Raw genomic sequence first — 12,518 nt, 5'->3', positions numbered from 1 at the left:
TTGCATTTTTTTAAAATACTATAAACACATTTTACAAATCTCATAGACCATAACTAGAATTTTGACATGTGGAAAATCTATTCTTAACACAACAGAATTAGTAATTTTCCAGCACAACTGCTAAAATATGCTATGGCAATTTCTAACGGTAAAAAATAAATAAATAAATAAATAAATAAATAAGCAAACTGTTGTTAATATGATAAATAATTGATTATCATTTATTACGAAATAATTACCTTTGAGCAATTATCACAGTTAACAAGTGATTGCTCTGGGATTATTGCTTAATTACTATTAAACAGCGAAGTACATATGGCATATGAAATTCATTGTTTATTATTATTTTTACAAGCACAGATGGCTTTAGTGCAATCAGCAAGACTAATGGAGAGTAATCTTTTTTAATGTAATTACCACATGAGTATGTCAAATCATTTTTTCTTTTTGCTAATACAATAATGCTATTTTAATTAAGATGCTAAGGGCAGTAATTTTTTCCACCTAACTAGACCAAAAGGAAAAGGATATATATTCAATATATTTTTAAAACTTTATTACAAAAAATCACATTTTGTAAATACGAATCACACTGGTGCCTCTAACCTTGCTTTTATCGTCGCTGAAAAAAAACATTTAAAAAATCTTATGACTCAGAGACAGTTCAATATACCATCAAACTTTAGTGGTCTGTAACAAAGTAATACATTGTACATTTGGGTATGTGTGTAGTTTTGGAAAGAATGTTGATGGAAGGAAAGAGCATAAGGTAAAGGAGATCATTCAGGTTTCTGTGGGTCTTTATTAGACCAAGGGGACTCTTCCTAAAGAACATACAGGGTTTCCATTATTCTGTAAATAGAGAAGGGATAATGTAGAAATACAGTTGTCAGATGTGCAGATGTCTTTCTAAATCTCCACCAATATCTCCCTCCCAGAGACTCTGACCCACCGTCCGTTCCCCATGACAAACCCAACATGAGCATTGTCCTTAGATCCCAGCCAAAGCAAATGTGCACGGAAAATCCACCTGTGCAGGCATGGGGCCTGGGGCTCTCAGGAGGACCAGGGTCTCTGGGCACATCTCTTCCTGAGGCCTGGGGACCCAGGGACTCAGAGCACACCTGGTTCAAAATGGCTGTGTGTGAAATGCCAATGGTCAGCTGACTTCCTGTCGATTGTAGGACAATTCTGGGTCAAGTCTGTACGAGATCGTGTCTGGTCGGGATCAGTGCTTTCGGCCCCAGATGGTCGCAAGATGATGGCACAGGTGGTTATTTCCACCTGATGGTACTGTCATCTCCAAATATGAGACTCAGATCACAAACATACCTTTCATGACTCCCCAGTCAACCCTGGATGGCTGCCGAGGTGACCCCCGGGGGCCACACACCATCCGCCCCATCACGCAGGGAGGGGCCGCTCAAGACGAGCTCTCCAGTCCCAGGGCCCAGCTGTGCTGGGATCCACAGCCTGGTTTCCTCAGTCACTTGCGTCTTGTTTGGATTTCGAAAAGCTCTTCTCTTCCGGTGGACACATGTACTCTCCTCTACTAAGGCAACGCCCAGTGCAGGCAGGTCACTGGGATCTACCTGCTTCTTCTCTTTCTTCCACACTCGCATGAGAATAAACTCTCAAAAGTGCATCTGAGAGGCCACCTGATCCGCTCCCAGCCCTTCAGCACACCCCCACGCTGCTCACGGTGAATCTCAGACCCCGTGGCACAGCACAGTCATCTGGCAGACCTTGAGAAACTACTACGTCAGGTCATCGGCCCTTTCCTGCACACCCAGGGAGAGGACAGCCTTCATTCTGCCAAACACGAAGCCCTGTGGTTTGTTCAGAAAGGCCCATGAAATTAAAACTTTTTCAAACCTGGGATTGTCCATCAGAGAAATGATGAAGAAGGACTGGGTGGAATAACCGAAGCTCTTTAATTGATTCAAGATATAAAAAAACAAAGCGGGGCGGGGGGGCAACTGGGTGGCTCAGTCAGTTGAGCATCCAACTTTGGCTCAGGTCGTGATCTCGTGGGTCGTGAGTTCAAGCCCCGGGTACGGCTCTGTGCTGACAGCTCAGAGCCTGGAGCCTGCTTCGGATTCTGTGTCTCCCTCTCTCTCTGCTCCTCCACCACTTGCGCTCTGTCTCTCTCTCTCTCTCTCTCTCTCTCTCTCTCTCTCTCTCAAAAATGAATAAACATTTAAAAATTTAATAAAAAAGAAATTTTTAAAAAAGAAGAAAAGTGAAGAAAGGAAGAAAGAGAAAGAGGGGCGCCTGGGTGGCTCAGTCAGTTGAGCATCTAACTTTGGCTCAGGTCATGATCTCGCGGTCCGTGAGTTCAAGCCCCGCGTCAGGCTCTGTGCTGATGGCTCAGAGCCTGGAGCCCGCTTCGGATTCTGTGTCTTCCTCTCTCTCTGCCCCTCCCCTGCTCTCACTCTGTCTCTCTCTCAAAAATAAATAAATATTTAAAAAAAGTTAAAAAAGAGAGAAATAAAATGAAGGAAGGAGAGACAGACAGAGACAGACAGAGGCAGGCAGACAGACAGAGACAGAGCTACTAATGACCGCTGGGTCGTTTAGGCTGTTCTGCCACCAATCATCCATTCCAAATAAGCAACTTGTATTGTATTCTAAAGAGAATTATGAATCGCTAACTTTAATAATGTAAAAAGGCCTTCAAACAGACAATTTTTGGTGGAAAGCAATAACTGACAAGTTACGTTTGCCAGACCTCACCCGGCTTCGGCTGTCAAATGAAGGTGCGTGTACTTTTACACCCAAGCGTTTGTAGCGTGCAAGTAACGCACCCACTAGGTAGACGTGAGCTCACTTCAAAGCGTTTCCAGCTAATTTTGCAAGTTTTTGAGAGACTGCCATCCAGAAGCAGCCTCCCCACTACCCGCCCTGTGGCCCTCTCCGCCAGCTTCTCCTGTCACCTGTGTCTGCTTCAGTGACTAATGGCTCTCTGACTGCTTCTGTTCTGCTCCCGGCTGTGAGCCCAGGGGCCAGTGTGGTCCCACAGAAACTCAAACGGCATATCTCTCTGCTGTAGGTGACAAATGCGTGTCTTTTCTTTTTAAATTTTTTTTAATCTTTATTTTTGAGAGAGAGAGAGCAAGCAGGGGAGAAACAGAGAGAGAGGGAGACACAGAATCCGAAGCAGGCTCCAGGCTCTGAGCTGTCAGCACAGAGCCCGACGTGGGGCTCAAACTCACTGACTGTGAGATCATGAGCTGAGCCGAAGATGGACGCTCAAGCGACTGAGCCACCCAGGCACCCCCTAACGTGTGTCTTTATTGCAAGTCAATTGCATGAAGCCGTTCAGCACTCAGCTGTGGGCAACCCAAGGCTGGGAGTCTCCTCCACTGTTACCTGGACCCCGCCGTCCTCCACGATGCTTGGCTCACAGAGCTGCCTGTACAGGTCCCAGCTAATGCCTACAGCAGCAGCACGGACCTGGGCCTAGCACTTACCCCCACTCGGAGCCACAAGGTCGGGCAAAACACCCCAAAACACCCCACGGCTTCCCTCGTTTCCTACTGAGAAATCGTCACAAATTTTTAGAACCATTGAGCAAGACGCTTTGACCCTGAGTACAGAATGTTATTAAATTGCACGTTTTGCAAAGTGCCATCGGCACACTGCATGGGGCACTTCCTGTGATCAGGGAAGTGTCCTATGTCTGCGCTGTCCAGTGCGAGGACAGCTAGCCACGTGTGGACGTTGAGTGCTCGAAATGTGGCGAGTGTGGCCGACAAACTGTTTTTAATTCAATTTAATTTTAATTTATTGAAATTTAAATGTCCTCCAGTGGCTAGCGGCTGCTACACCGCCGACAGCTCAGGCCTAGACTTTTCCGTGATCACCTTTTCACAGGCAGCTTATTTGCCTTTTATAACATCAGGATCATCAGATCAAACCCATCACGCAAACATGTGCTAGAAGGATCTCTCTAAACCCTGGATCCAATTATCATCAGATCGCCTTCATAGTTTTCCTCACCTTCTGCACTGGGCCCTCCTCTGTGTCGTCCAAATGTCCTGGCCGGACTGTCAAGGCCTCCTCGGGCTGGCCCCTGCCCTTCTCACCCACCTCACTTCCCAAGATTCATCTACACAACGCTGCAAATGAAATTGTTGCGTGAGTGGACCCTGAGTTACGGCGAATCATCTTCCATCCGTCCGTTTCCTGGGGGTAAGTTCATAATAATTCCCACTTATTGAGCTATCTTCCTGTGCCAGACACTGGACTAAGCAAGTCACTATGTTCTTTCTTGAGATCCTCATAGGAACTCTACAAACTATGCACTCACAGCCCTCTCTTACTGCTAAGGATAAACTGACCCTCAGAAAAACAACCTTCTTCTAATTTCCACCTTGGATTGATGGGCCCACTAGACGGTAGAGAGGAAGTCCCGCCTTGCCCACACTGTCATCTCATACCTGGAGTAGAACCTGACCGAGTGGACACCGCATTGATGTTCGTTGAATGAATCCATGAGTCAGCTTTTACATCCAGGTCCGTCTATCTCCAACGCATGCACACCTTCCTGACCACAGCTATGCTGCCCGGCAATCGATTATTCCAAACCATTTGGAATTGAAGTCTCAGAGAACGTGGGTGGGCAAAACTTTTCTGTGAAGGGCCAGACACCAAATGCTGCCTGTGGACTTGGCACCTGGTAAGGTCTCCGTCGCGAATGGGCAGCTGTACTGTGTGTGCCCGGCTGGCACGCACAGCAGGTCAGTGAGTGGGGAAGGTGGCAGTGCCACAACACGTTACTTGCAGAAACAGGCAGTAGCCAGATTTGACCCACAGACCCAAGTTTGCGGACTCCCACTAACTATCAGCAAGTAGTAAATTTTCACCATTTAATTACCACAGAGCTGCTCACGTGCTTTGGAAAGTCACATCCAATAATCTCGTGTGGCAGCTTTAGCTCGAATTTCTTCCCCAGTTGTCATCAAAATGTCAGTAAAGTACTCTGTATTATTTCTTCTTCATTTGGATTACTAGAATAAGGATCTTTTATTCTCCTTCGCAATTCCCTTGCCGTCCCGTTAGTGATAAATACCCCAGAGGCCAGGCTGAAAGTCACATCCACTAATAAGGGTAATCATGTCGAAGAGAAGCTCTGATTCATCTCCCAGATGCAGGCACATAAACGGAATTTCTGCTTCCTCCAGTTCTCAGATGCATGCACTCAACAGTGTGAAAGTATTTTGCCAGTGAGAGAAATAAATGATACCCAGGCTGTAGAAATATAGAATCTAAGGGTGACTTTAAGGTTAATTGGCAAATGAATAAAGACCCAAAGTCTACCCTGGATATAGGCGAGAACAAGGGGCGTGTTTCCCAGTGTGGTTCGATGCTGAGATCATATCATCTAGGTCTTACAATAATACTCCGGAGCGAACATTCCGTTCCTGTGTTATTTTATTTGTGCTGTTAGGGTTGACTCTGTGCTTGACGGGAAGTAAGTTCAGGTTTTGAAAATAAATTCAGTTGTTAGCATGCTTTTGTTGCAGCCCCGTGAACTCTGCCGGGATCTGTCCACATGTCTGAGTAACTATGCACGTGTTGTCTACACATGTGTATCGTCACCGTCCAGGAATCAGGCAGAAATCATAGAATTCCAGCTGAAGGACCCCAGGCAAAGAGGCCAGGTTGCCCAGAGGCCACTCTCCCGCCAGCTTGCTCTGTGTCTAGTCTGTGCGTGCAAGCTTGGATGCCCCGGTCGGGCAGCAGATGTGAGTAACCCAGCCTTCGAAGAACAACCAAAGAAGAAAGGCCATGAAGGGCCACTGCCTCGGTCTCTGGGATAAGGGAGCAGTGGGGTCCTGGAGGTACGGCAGCCTTCGTGTCTGACAGAGACTACCTGCCAAGGTTGCCTTGAAGAAACGCAGGCCCTGGGGTTTCAGATCTAATTTCGGGGAGCCGGTGAGCACATTCCCAATGTGTAAATATCAGCGACTCCTAGTTTTTCCCTCCATGAGGAAGGGGCCAAGCTTCCCATATATGTCAGTTGCACTTGGTCAGACGGTCATCACTTATGACCTCTGCTTTGGTGCTCTGAAGACTGTTGAGGTTTTAAGGATCTCCCTCAATAACAAATGAAATGATCTGGAGGGGTACTAAGGTCATTGTCAACCGTTGTCTTCGTGGAAAAGCGAGTCGAGAGTTTCTACTAGCAAACACTGGAGGCAGACAGGTAGGGAAGCCCCAGTGATGGACATCACTGTCCTCACAGGTCGGCCTTGCTGATCCAGGGTGAACAGACCAATGGGCCCATGTTTCCTATGTCTCGATATCAGCAAGTTCTGCACCAAAAAGGCATTGAATGAAAAGTGTTCCCTCCCTGCTGCTTCCCTCACAGATGTACCTGCGTGATGACAACATACACAACGCACGCAGATTTTTGGTGTAAGGATGGAATGTCAGCAAGCTATGAAAAAGGAGGTGGTTCATATTGAGAATGTCTGGGTGTGCTCTTCATGGACAGCAATACTTAGGGGAGTACTAAAATATGAACGCGGAATGTGACGATCAGGCAGAGATTTTAAGTTTTTAATATTGCAGAGATTTTAAGTTTTTAATATTGCAGAAATATTCTTCTGCAGCTGTTGTGGGCGCCAAGCTGCCTTCAGACCCACAAATGGACAGGAAGGGAGCCAGAGGACAGAGGGCCTGCCCTCCTGGAAAGGAGAACTTGGCCACACCCAGGCTACCCCACCCCGCCTCCAAGAGAGGGCTGCATGGCATGCTGACTTGCCCTTTCTCTTGCCACCGAAATTATTCTGCCCATCTGGCAGAGCCTGTCTCTTACACCACATTGGCTCAACCCAAAACCTTCTTTGCTTTTGGACAAAGTAGGTTGCCATTTTAAAGATACTAGGGAAAGAGCTGTGGAAATATTTTGCTTCGGGTCTGAGGGCCTTGGTCATGAGAACAATGTTTCAGGTAATGGAAAATGTATGCCAGCACAGGGTGCTGGGTCTTGAGTGACCCAGGGACCCATGCGCTCTTAAATAATTTCCATGTGTGAGAGAGAGAGAGAGAGAGATCGGAGGTGCTTTGAAACGCAGGGTCCAAAGCACTCCATCTGCTTGGATTCTTAGAGTATTTCCTGACTCAGACCACATTTGTCCTACGAGGGTTAAGAAATCTGAACCCACCATCCTGCCTCTTTTCTTGGCTTATAGTATTAGGCTTATCCCACATAAAGTCTACGAAACAGAGGACACTTTTTATTACACGTGGGACCTGACCGGTGTCAGGGAAGAACATCCTCTGTTCCATGGCTGGGGCCCATGGAACAAACTGGTGGAAAGATTCACTAGAGAAAAAAACAATTCAAGGAGAGTTTTACAAAGACAGAGGAAGCCAGACGGTCCAGGCCTGTATACACGTGAGGCCACACAAAGGGAGAGGGGCTTTGAGCTTCCGGGAAGGGTCACAAGTCATGGAAAGGTGAGGGACAAAAGACGGGGAAAATAAGGATTATTTTGCCACCTAGCAGAGAGCCTCTCAGGCCATCAGACTTGTTTCCCAGAGTAACTTCCTTCCTCGTATGGAAACACCTTGACCACTGGAAATTTCCTTTACACAAGCGGAAATTTATTCTCTGTTTTGTGGCAGCTGGCGGGAGGTAAGTCGCTTTTCTTGTGTCCGCCTTTAATGTAAAGTACTCCAGAAGCCGGAGAGGCACATTTTGGGGTGGCGTCCTCTGATTCCCATGAGTGACGTCAGCCCAGATTGTTTTGGGGGGCAGAATATGGCCCTAACAGACTCCTTCAAATCATTATAACTGAAGAGTTAAGGGTGGTTTACAACAAGATTCTAAATAGAACAGTCAATATAGTTTAATGTTAAAGCACTGCTCTCTAACTATTATACCTGCAAAGGATAAAGTAAGTAGGAGTGGGAGATGTGGAGGGCGTGGTAGAGTTTTGGGGTGTGCCTAACTGGGCGCCACGGCCCCCATGTGGTGTCACAGTGGTGCATTTACCGCAGCGGATTCGTTCCAGTCCGGGCACTGGCTGCTGCTTGCCGGGGACCCGAAGAGGGAGTCTGGTGACACACACACTCACAAAACTGATAGCCATGCTTTGTGGGCTGAGGGGGCCCTTGCTGGTGGGGAGACTGAGGGAAATGAAAAGTGCTCCCTTTGTCGGATTTTGGCACTTGGTGAGTTAATTGTCTATTTTATGGATAATTAATGGACGGACTGGAAAAGTGGCTAAAGGAGAGCAGGCCCAGCAAAGACAAAGAGGCACAGCAAGAAGCCTATTTATTGTCCGGCCTGGAGGCCCGGAAGCCACGCCCAGGTCACTGCATCCCTCGTGTCCCCTTGCAGTCACAGGAGGCACCCTTGTCAGCAACTTCCACTAATAGATCCTCCTCCTTCTTAGACCTGCGACCTGACCCCGCCGTGATCGCCTCTGAGCTGGTCTTCTGGCCAGTGTGCACGCCCAGCACTTCCTGGTCCCCCGGCCGGTGGGCGTGACTTCGGGAAATCAGGTGTCCACCCCTCACCATCAGACTGCTTTCCGGCAATTTCAACTGTGGAGTTTAATGGGCTATTGTGAGATTTAATACAGTGAAACAGAAGCATAACTAGATCATCACGTGTATGAAAATCAAAAGTTACCTGGAAGAATTCAATAAAAGCAACTTTGTGTTTTACTTTGTTTTGAAATCACTTTTCCGAACGGGTGTAGATGAGGTAGCTGTAAATTTCAAGGCAAAAACTCAAGAGCTAAGTTATCTGAATTTAACTGCTGCATAGGGGTTAATAAGTTCTTGCTCTGACATCAAGAAATACAAACCGGAGGAGACAATCCATTATTTATCCTCTGCGTGTATTAATGCAAGAAATACCATGGCAAGTCTGATTAGCAGAAGCATTAGCAAGAACATCAACATGGGTGAATGGGTATTTATATATTTTAAGACATTCAACCAAAATATTTAAGATGTGTATGGTTCATTTGTGTATTTCTGTGCATTAATCTTCTCTTTTTTTTCCTATGAACCAGCAGCCAGTCCCAATCACGGAGGGTAGTAGGATTTCTTTTCCTCTTTTTTAATGTTTATTTATTTTTGAGAAAGAGGTGGGGGTGGGGGGGGGAGAGGCAGAGGAGGGGCAGAGAAAGAGGGAGACACAGAATCCGAAGCAGGCTCCAGGCTCTGAGCTGTCAGCACAGAGCCTGATGCCAGGCTTGAACCCATGAGCCATGAGATCATGACCTGAGCTGAAGTCAGACGCTCAACCCGCTGAGCCACCCAGGAGCCACAGGTAGTAGGACTTCTACTGGGTAATCTTAAACTTGTGTAGTGAGCATTTAATTGGAAAAGAAGCCTCTGCTAGACCACTCCAGATGTTGAAAGGGACAGGCTTCCCACACAGGAAACGAACTCGTTCCCCAGATGGGGCTGGGCCAGTCACACAGGGCCACTCTGCCTTCCTACTTTTCTTCAACCATTCCTGCGTTCTCTCCCTTTTTGAAAAGACACATTCTTTCTCCAGATAATCGACTTCTTTCCATGAAGTCAGTTAAATGTAAAGTTAGCCTGTGAGCTCTTCCATTTTCTTAGAGTAACCTTGCACTGATTCTGCTCTGAACCATTCAGTTGGTTTATGATTTCACTCCCAACTGACAGTCTTAGCCTCATTCGTTGGTTGCGTTCCTGGAGACGAACCTCAAACAAGCTTTCATGCATCCCACGGGCGCCAGTCAGTGCACGGAATGACAGGCAGATGTCGGTAGCTTGTTGTGAAGATGTCCTTCATGCTGCCTTTCCTATATATTTCACCTCTCTTTTCCTAGCCTACTTTTTTGAGTTTAACAGCACAATTATCTTAATCTTAAAAAACCACCAATATCCAATATGTTATCCCTTACCTTCAGAAATCTTGCAAGACTTAGGACTCTATGTGACGCTTGGGCCTGATTTCAAAGCTGTAGAGGAAAAAAAGAGAACAGACCTGTATCAACCGAATGGCTTTCTATTGTCATCGTCAGTACAGGGTGCTTCCTGTTACAAAGCCTTCTCAGATGCTGAACCCCTTTTCTGAGCCTGTGACAGTGCAGAATTCCTCCTCAGCCCCGTGTTCCTGGTCACCAGTGACGGTTAAAAATTACCCCCTGCTTGGGATTCTCTCTCTCCCTCTTTCTCTCCCCCTCCCACGGGCCCACACTCTTGCCCTCTGCCTGTCAAAGTAAATAAATAAACATTAAAAACAAAAACAAAAACAAAAACCCTATTCCCATCTTTTTTTGTTCTGGAAAACCACTAACTGCAAATGACCACCCATTCTTACTGGTCTGGGATAAGACTCAGCTTCACACTTCTGCAATGACTACAGAAGACCTTCTCCTTCCTTCTACAGACCCGTGGGCAACTCTGTGGTCCACTTGCCCTTGTAGACCGGCCCCTATGAAACCCCAGGCCCCTCCCTTTTCTCCGAGGTATTAGTCATCAGTGAAGGTCCCCCCGATTGCAATCACCTGAAGGAACTTGTCTCTGATGCACATTGTCTTCCAAGTCTGTCCATGTTTCCATATGTTAAGTGTTAATTTGACAACAACTACTACTCGCTTCCTCACCGGGTTGTTGTAAGGCTTAAGCGCAGTTAGCACTTAAGTGCTTAGCAAGATATTTACACACAATCACAGTTATTTTTACCGGTAGCAATACATCGCATAGTCATTTATGCTTATATAATCATTGCAATAACTACTGTCAAGACAGACATTATTTATTCCCATTCTACAGATTAGGAAACTGAGAAACGTCCGTCCGTTCATCCAAATCCCTCACCTAAGGGCCAAACCTGGGATTCAAACCCATAGCGTTTTCAATAGTAAGCAGCCTAGAGACAGAACTGAGTAGTCAAATCTGACGTCACGGAAAAGATAGACTGTCATGCTGATTTGCCCTGTTCCTCCTCCCAGGGCACTGTCACACGTGCTTGGCACCCTGGGCGGCTGTTCCTGAACAGGCCACGGCATCTCTGACCCCCCACTAATCTCAATCTCGCAAAACCCCTGAGTAGTGGAATCATCTTTGCTGAACCCCGGGAGCTGGCCTGGCAAGTTGCCCCACAACCGAGCCGCCTCCAGTGTATCCACTTGGAACAGAAAGGCTGCCTGCCTCCTGCAGGAAGCTGGGTGCCCCTTGCAATGCTGCTGGTCCCTTGCCTCCACCTCCGAAATGTGCCTGGAGTTTAGACTATTGAGTGACAAAAATAACTAGCCATCAGAATGGATTTGAAAACTTCCTTTTCACAAAATCAATTCATTGAAGGGATTTATTTATGAGCATGTCTACCCTGGCGTTCTTTTTTTTTTTTTTTTTTTACTATAATATCAATTTCAATCCATTGTTAATCCAATGAGCACTAAAAAACGTACTCAATTGAGCAGACGTTTTATTGATGACTTTGCTCTCTGCCGGCGGGCTGCAGGTGCCGCACAGAATGGCAGGATCTTTCAAACAGCAGCCAGTCTAGTGTGGGAGGTGTGGGAAGTGTCATTGGGTAAGGGCGCTAATTCCTCCCTCTTTCTCTCCTCCCTCCCTCCTTCCCGCCCTCCTTCCCCTTCTCCTCCCTCTCCACCCTCTCCTCCTTCCTTCAGCTATTGGCTTAGTATCTGCTGTGCAGCAAACACAGAGTATATACTGCTGAATATATTAGACATCCCTTCTGTTTCCTGGAGTTTACAATAAGAAGAGACAAACGGTAAGTGAACAACATTTAAAAGGGCATTTTCAGGCTCTCACACACAGGGAGAGTATTGAATGGTGGCAGAACGAGGCTACATCTGCATGGCCCATACGGCCCGCACAGGAGCTGAACGTCACGTGTGTCCCCTTCACCTTTGTGAGCTGGCCTCGGATCCCTCTTAGGCTGAAGCGTGGCCCATCACCATGGCTCCTTGGTGTGGCTCCCTCGACACTTTCTCTTACGTACTCTGTGGCTTCAAACAGAAACACTATCTTTCTCGCCCCCTTGGGAGGGAGTTCTTTTCTCATCTGACCCTCCAAGGCATTCTATTCTGTGCAGAGGTTGGTGGCAGAGGGTGATAGAGAGTCAGTCCCCTGGCAGACGAACAAGTCTGTCTTTCTAACAAAAATAAACAGACAGCCAAATGTGACAGAGCGGCAGGGTTGAAAATAGCTTGAGATATTAGGCTTTCTGGCTTTTATTAGAAACACAACCTTGCTCTGGGAGTGGAGTCCTGGTTGTGACACGTTGGAACGCAGCAAGGAAGTGGCCTTTCTCTTTGGGCTGTCACAGCTCTGGGGGCACAACAACTTTTCCCTGGGACACGGGGAACCTTGGGGGCCCTCGGGGGCCTTTCAACAGTGTGAGGCAGAAACGGGCACAATCTGAGAACCAATCCTGCATGTTAGACTCTACAAGGCTGTTCTAGTTGGTTTTTCTCTGAGTGACAACCTCAGAAACCACGCAAATCCAGACTCCGATCCAGAAGAGATTTGGCAAGCCGTATGAA

The 12,518-nt window shown here is 47.0% G+C and overlaps 1 long non-coding RNA gene across 1 annotated transcript; it reads right to left on the bottom strand.

Moving 5' to 3' along the window:
• Positions 1-8,303: 8,303 nt before the first annotated feature.
• LOC128316147 (uncharacterized) lies at positions 8,304-12,116 on the bottom strand. The gene is made up of 3 exons (XR_008299764.1): positions 11,881-12,116; positions 9,906-9,962; positions 8,304-8,562 (listed from the first exon to the last, which is right to left on the bottom strand). It is a non-coding gene; the product is annotated as an uncharacterized LOC128316147 (long non-coding RNA).
• Between the last annotated feature and the right edge of the window lie 402 nt (positions 12,117-12,518).

The sequence above is a fragment of the Acinonyx jubatus genome, chromosome A1, assembly GCF_027475565.1.
Source record: "Acinonyx jubatus isolate Ajub_Pintada_27869175 chromosome A1, VMU_Ajub_asm_v1.0, whole genome shotgun sequence".
Classification (NCBI taxonomy): domain Eukaryota; kingdom Metazoa; phylum Chordata; class Mammalia; order Carnivora; family Felidae; genus Acinonyx; species Acinonyx jubatus.
This window is presented reverse-complemented; position numbering and strand designations above follow the sequence as displayed.